Here is a 6,339-nt window from a genome sequence, read left to right on the forward strand (position 1 = left end):
AGTACTCTTTATTTAGGATCTTAGTAAATCGGGCCCTCAGTGCGGTGCTGTGTACTGGGGCACAGTGGATGGGGCTGCCTTGTTGTGGCCCTTGGCCCCTGGATTCTTGCCCGGGCCTCCTGTTGTGGGAGCGTATATGGGCCTGGAGGGCGTGGACCTCTTGGCCCGGCAGTCGGCCCATGTTGGGTGGCTGGTGGTCGGCTGGTCCTGGTCCATCACCGTGGGTTTCCTGGCTGCTTCCTCCCATGGTCATGGGGGCTCCGCCCGGGGCTTCCCTCTGTCGCCGCTGGGAGGGGGCGGGCCTTGCTGGCGGGGGGTTTCCTCCTGTCCCTCTTTTTATAATTTCCTTTATTAATCCCACAATGGGGAAATTCTTTCTCTGCATTTAACCCATTTTCTAGTGGAACTAGTAGCTGCCATTTGCACAGCGCGGGGAGCAGTAAGGGTTAAGGGCCTTGCTCAGGGACCCAAAGTGGTTGAATCCAGGGGTTTGAAAGTCCTCCAGAGAGTCCTCCAGACTCCAGCCCTCCTCTGTAACCACTAGGCTACCACCCCCCATTTTTTTTTTTTATGCTCTTCTGGTCCTCCGTGGGGCGGCCGGTGTCCTGAGTCCGTGTTTCTTCAATGTCGGCTTCTGATCTCTCGGGTGGCGTGGTTGTGCCCTCCCTCCTCCACTATAGTTGCAGTTCAGGTACAGTAAAACTTTCTTTTCACCTTGCACACACACAATTACACAGACATACACACCTGCTCACTCATCTACATGCTCACCCCACAGTTTCGGGAACAGATAATCTAAGTAGCCTAGTCTTGATTTAGTCTTAGAGTCCTGGGGTCCGTTTCACAAAGCAGGTTCAACAAACTCTGAGTCTAATCCTGAACTCTTAGTTGATCTACTCTGAGATCGGAAACTCTGAGTTTTCGGTTCCAGAACAGCGGATTTGAGTTAATTTACTCAACTCTAAGTAGTTTCACCTGGAGTTAAGCGCGTGCGCCACAACTATCAAAAGCCAGCATCAATGGAGCCCTGATACAACGATTCACCATGGCAACCGGCGACAACATGATTCCACATACTTTTTCTTTTTTTTTTAACTTTATTTAACATTTCAATTTACAAAATCCCTTTGAAGAAACATTAGTTTGCATCTGAAGATCCACTCACTTCACGCCGTGTCCTTTTTCATGGAATTAGAGATTTTAATGCGCGCATACGGCGAATTTGAACATGTTTTTCGAAAAAACAGTAACACATCGCAGCACAGAATATATTATAAAATTAATTTAACAGATCTCTACATCATTCACCTGCAATCCTGTAGAACCCCTTGATGGCTTGGACAGGTTTATGTAGGCTTGCCACCCGTTCCTTGAAATACGGAATTGTTCCGTAATTGGGAATTAAAAGTTGCGTTCCGTATTGAACCAATACAGACACATATTATGCTCTTATTTGTTTATGTAATAATATACAGGTGGAGGTCGGAAAATTTGAATATATTGCAAAACTTAATTCGTAGTAAATTAAACTTAAGGTGAAATAAATATTATTTCCCACTACATGCAAAGTGAGATATTTCAAGCCTTTATTTGTTATAATTTTGAAGATTGTGGCTCACAGTTTATGAAAACCCCAAATAAAAAATGTGAATATATTATGAAATCATTAAACAATTCAATCATCAAAATTATAACAAATAAAGGATTAACATATATTGCTTTGCCTGTAATTAGACTATGTAATGTATTACGCGGTCTGATAACCATCTCCCGACGAATATTTAATTCTCTGCGCATTAATTCTGCACCTTCATCAATTGGGACTTCATCAAAAGGACATGCCATGTTCGTTACAATGGACTTCTAATATACTGACTCCATAATGACAGACGGCAGAACTTCGCCAAAACTCGCCTGCTGACTGAATGAATGAGGAAATCAAATGTGCGTGTGGCTCTGAAAGAGGGCGGAGACGCAGAGAAACTCCAGGTTCATTGAGATAAACCAGGTTAGGTTCAGAGAGTCTGTTACTACGGTAACCAATGTTCCCTCTAATTTTTCATGTATCTGGGCATACACACAAGCTCCCTGAGCAAACTGAGGACTACTGTGAGCAACATCAGACATGCACGCTTTATTTTTAAATAAGTATAGATACGGTTCACTTACGGTCCGTAAGTGAACCGTATCGTATCATTGGCTGGACACCTGTCACTCACTGAGTGAGAAACAATATTATTGGGCGAATTAATTAGATTAGGTCTAATATTAGATATTAATTAATACGTTATGTTGATGTTGTTTATGCGCTGAATAGATTTTCTTGTGCGCTGAGAATATGCGGGCAGTGCGCGATTATGCACGTGCGCAGCTTAGAGGGAACATTGACGGTAACGGACCGAGAGCTTAAGTTACCTCTCTTTGTGAAACTGGCTAGAGTTACCTCTCTTTCTCTGGTTTGAGTTACCTCCCTTTGTGAAACGGAAAACTCAGAGTTTATATATACAGGCTTCTGGCCTGTTATTGCTGGTACCTGTGAGTATTTAAAAAAACAAAAAAATGTACATGTATATGAGTGCATATATAAGTTTTACATAATCATAATATTAATACTAACCTTTAATATATATATATATACTATAAGTATGTATACTGAATTATATGGACTTTGAATCCGGTTAAACTTTGCTTGCCAGTTCAAAAGTCACATAACATATAAGGATAAATAATATACATAAAGGAATAAAGAGAACAAAAACAGTAAGACTAGAATGGGGGCAGTAGAATATGTCTCTATATGAAAATGGTGGTGTCAGGAGGGTGCTGCCTCTTTCTGGGCGGTACTTCCTCCTCCTCACTAGGTGTCTTCGGTCAATTTGATTTCATTGGTTGCTCTTGAATGAAGGCAGCATAGCTGCAGTGAGCTACAGAAATGTATAAACCAATAACAGGATTTTTAACTCTATTCTGTGACAGACAGACTGTCTTGGTCTCAGTGAGGACCCGGGCAGCAGCCCTCTGAACTAACTGCAGCGTTTCGAACTCATCAAACATTACACACACCTGTATTGTTTAGAGATGAAGTTCAAAGACATAAAAGTAAACCACACAGACGTGAAACCTCATGGTTACATGAATTTTATTGAAAAATATTTTTCCATCCCTCACATAGAAAATCAAGTTTATCTTCTGACAGTATAGATGACATGAGTCTCCACTGCTCTCTTGTCTTCAGGACTCCTGCTTCCTTTACTATCCGGGAGGAACATCAGTGTTGAGGAGTTCATGTAGGCAGAGACCACAGTCTGCAAATGAAGCATTCAGAATCACAGACTGAACCCAACACGGAGGCTGAACCTGCTCCAGCACTGTTCATCAGTGTCTCATCCAGTATGGCTGACACTTTCTGTCTGTGTAAGACGTCCATATTTGCTAAGTGAAGCTTTGAGGATTAACTGGTTGTTTTAACTCCCACCCATCCCCCATCTGTGTTGAAGGTCACCTGCCAGCAGTTTTCCCAAACTACAGGAACAGCTCAACTCCTAATTGTATTATGAAACACTCATATCTAAAATCTTGTAGTTAACGATGAAAAAACACAATAAAAACATTATGGTTCATGACAGAATGAAAAAACGTCTCACCTGGTTTCTAGCATGGTTCAGTTCTTCCTTTGCAGCTAAATGACAACATATAAAGTCATGTTAATAAAACTGCACTGAAAACATATTGGTTGTGAATTTGTTCCATCACACATGAGGATGTGCAACAAATCACATGTCAGGTTTACCTGTATGAAGCTGCCAGATTTTAACAACCGCACCAACAAAAGCCGTCATAAAGAAAGCAGTCAGACTGCCCAAAGTCACAGTCAGGAGGTTTGTGTTTCCATCTTCTGCAAGAACAGACGTTAACAATCCAAAGAAAGATTATTGTTGATTATGAAACCTGTTTAATTCAGATAATCTTAGTAATTTTTATTCCTGTTTTAAATCTGATTTGTCATTGGATTCATCACAACATGTAAACAGAGTAAAAAATAGATTTCCTATTTTCCGTTCTGTTTCCTTCAGGTTGTTTTCACTCCTTTAGGTTCAGGTTGAAGAGGCAGCAGCTTAAGCAAAGAGGTCCAGACCTCCCTCTAACCAGCCACCCACTCCACCTCCACCAGGAGGATATCGAGGTTATCGATCCCTGACCTGCCTTGGGACCTTCTCCTGGTCGCCCCTGCTACAATCAGCTCCTAATGATTGAGGTGTCACGCAGACGTATCAGACACCTGAAACACATCACTCGGTATAAGTCTTTACTCCCTCCTGGATAACTACATTTATCATATCCATCATATGCTTGAAAGAATCTTTTAAATCAGATCATGTTGTTGATAGGAGTTAAACAAATTGGTTTTACTTAGGGAGTTATACTTTAGCTTAATGTTTAACATCATCAGTTAGTGGCACCTGCCTGACGTTTCCTGAGTTGCACAACCAGATCAATGACGATGATATTGCAGATGAGTCGGAGCACTGCGAGATCACAGTTTTATAATTTTTTGAATCTCTTCTGCATAATATTTCTGAAGTACTTTCTTCAGGATTATTAAAAGTAATAAAATAATATGAGAATGTAGAAAATCTTTAAAGAAATGGGATTTTGACTTTCAGTGATGGTTGATACTGAAAGGACTACAGCAACATGATCAAAATATTTAAAGCAAGCTTACTGTTCAAGTCCACTTCATCTTTGAATTCAGTAATACCTATAAAGAAAACATGGATATGATTTCATTCAGGCTTCTGTCACAAGAAAAACTCCACAGATAAAGATCAGACATGAACACACTCTTACCTCCAACGATGAACTCTGTTGCATTATAAATGACTGTATGTTGATTTATGTAGAATCCACAGAAATACAACCCAGAGTCAGAGAAATCCACTCGCTTGATTTTAAGAAAGATGCTGCTGATGTTGGAACTCATCTCAAATTTTCCATCTAGATATCCATCACAGAATGAAGCAGGGCGATCAAGAGAGTACATGGAGGAGATGCAGCTGGGTTTAGATCGGTTGGTCACTCTGAACCAGTCTGTCTGAGTAGTAACTGTGGAAATGTTGGAGCACATCAGAGTGACATCTTCACCAGACTGGACCTCCACAGTCTGAGACTCACACATCCAGCCTGAAACAAAAAAACAAATACCAGAGACATCATCATAAGATCCACAAGTACAATTAATTTCGCCCAAATTTCAAAGTTTAACAGGAACAGTTGATAAATACATTAAAAGAGATGGTTGTGTTTGATAATTCAAGTAATGAAACATCGTTCTTACTGCTGATGCAGATAAACAAAACATCTATCAAGGTGAAGCTCCTCATTCTGTGTAACTCTGTCACAGTTTGGCCACTTTGTAGTCTGGAGGTGGTTTCATTAGAAAGGGGTGTGGTTTTTGAAAGCTGGTGTTTGAAGGTTTGAGTTTATGGTAACTTAACATCCGTAACATCCGCAACAGTTATAGTTTATTAAAAACTTATCTTAATCAAGTCACATAGAAATGAATCAGAGACTAACTTATTCTGACTGAGTTTGTAAGTCAGATGGTCAAAAAGGCGAGATGAAAGATCAAGTTAATAACTTTATCTCTTGTGCATTGGGAGAAATAGTTGCTGTTCGGTGGACTCGAGGGGCTGATATTCCCAAATAAAAGAAAAGGAACATAATTAGTGAAAGTGCGACTACAGACTGGAGCAGTTTTTAATTTTTGAAGTGAATTTACTGATTCTGAGGACAGCAGGTTACCAGACTCTCCTGACTCCCTTATAGTGGAGAACATTCACAATTGTCTCCCATAAACAGCTGAGATAGACGCCAGCACTTCACTGTGACCTGACAAGAACCTCGGCAGATAGATGATGATTATTTTGTTTTAGCTCAAATAGATTTTTTCATTTTTCTTTAGATCTTTAGTGTTTCATTTGTATTATTCTTAAAGAGCAAGTAAAATAGGACAACTGGAGATGAGTGGCCATCAGGAGCAATGTTTTAAATCAGTGGATTCGGTTGGTGATGAACATCAGGGCCAGAAATTGAGAATAATAGTCTGTAGAGATTCAGTGTGGTGAAGATATTACTGCTGGACTCAAACAGACGGGTTCAGAGAGGTCAGCAGATCTAAACCCAGTTGCATCTCCACCACATTTGGTGATTTTCAGAAACTGAAAGTGGCTGTTGTCTTCAGTCTTGACACAGTCATGCGTGTGTGTGTGTGTGTTTGTGTGTGTATATGTGTGTACGTGCGTGTGTGTGTACATGTCTTTGTGGCTATGTGTGTGTGTG

This window comes from Cololabis saira, chromosome 20 (genome assembly GCF_033807715.1).
Source record: "Cololabis saira isolate AMF1-May2022 chromosome 20, fColSai1.1, whole genome shotgun sequence".
NCBI lineage: Eukaryota > Metazoa > Chordata > Actinopteri > Beloniformes > Belonidae > Cololabis > Cololabis saira.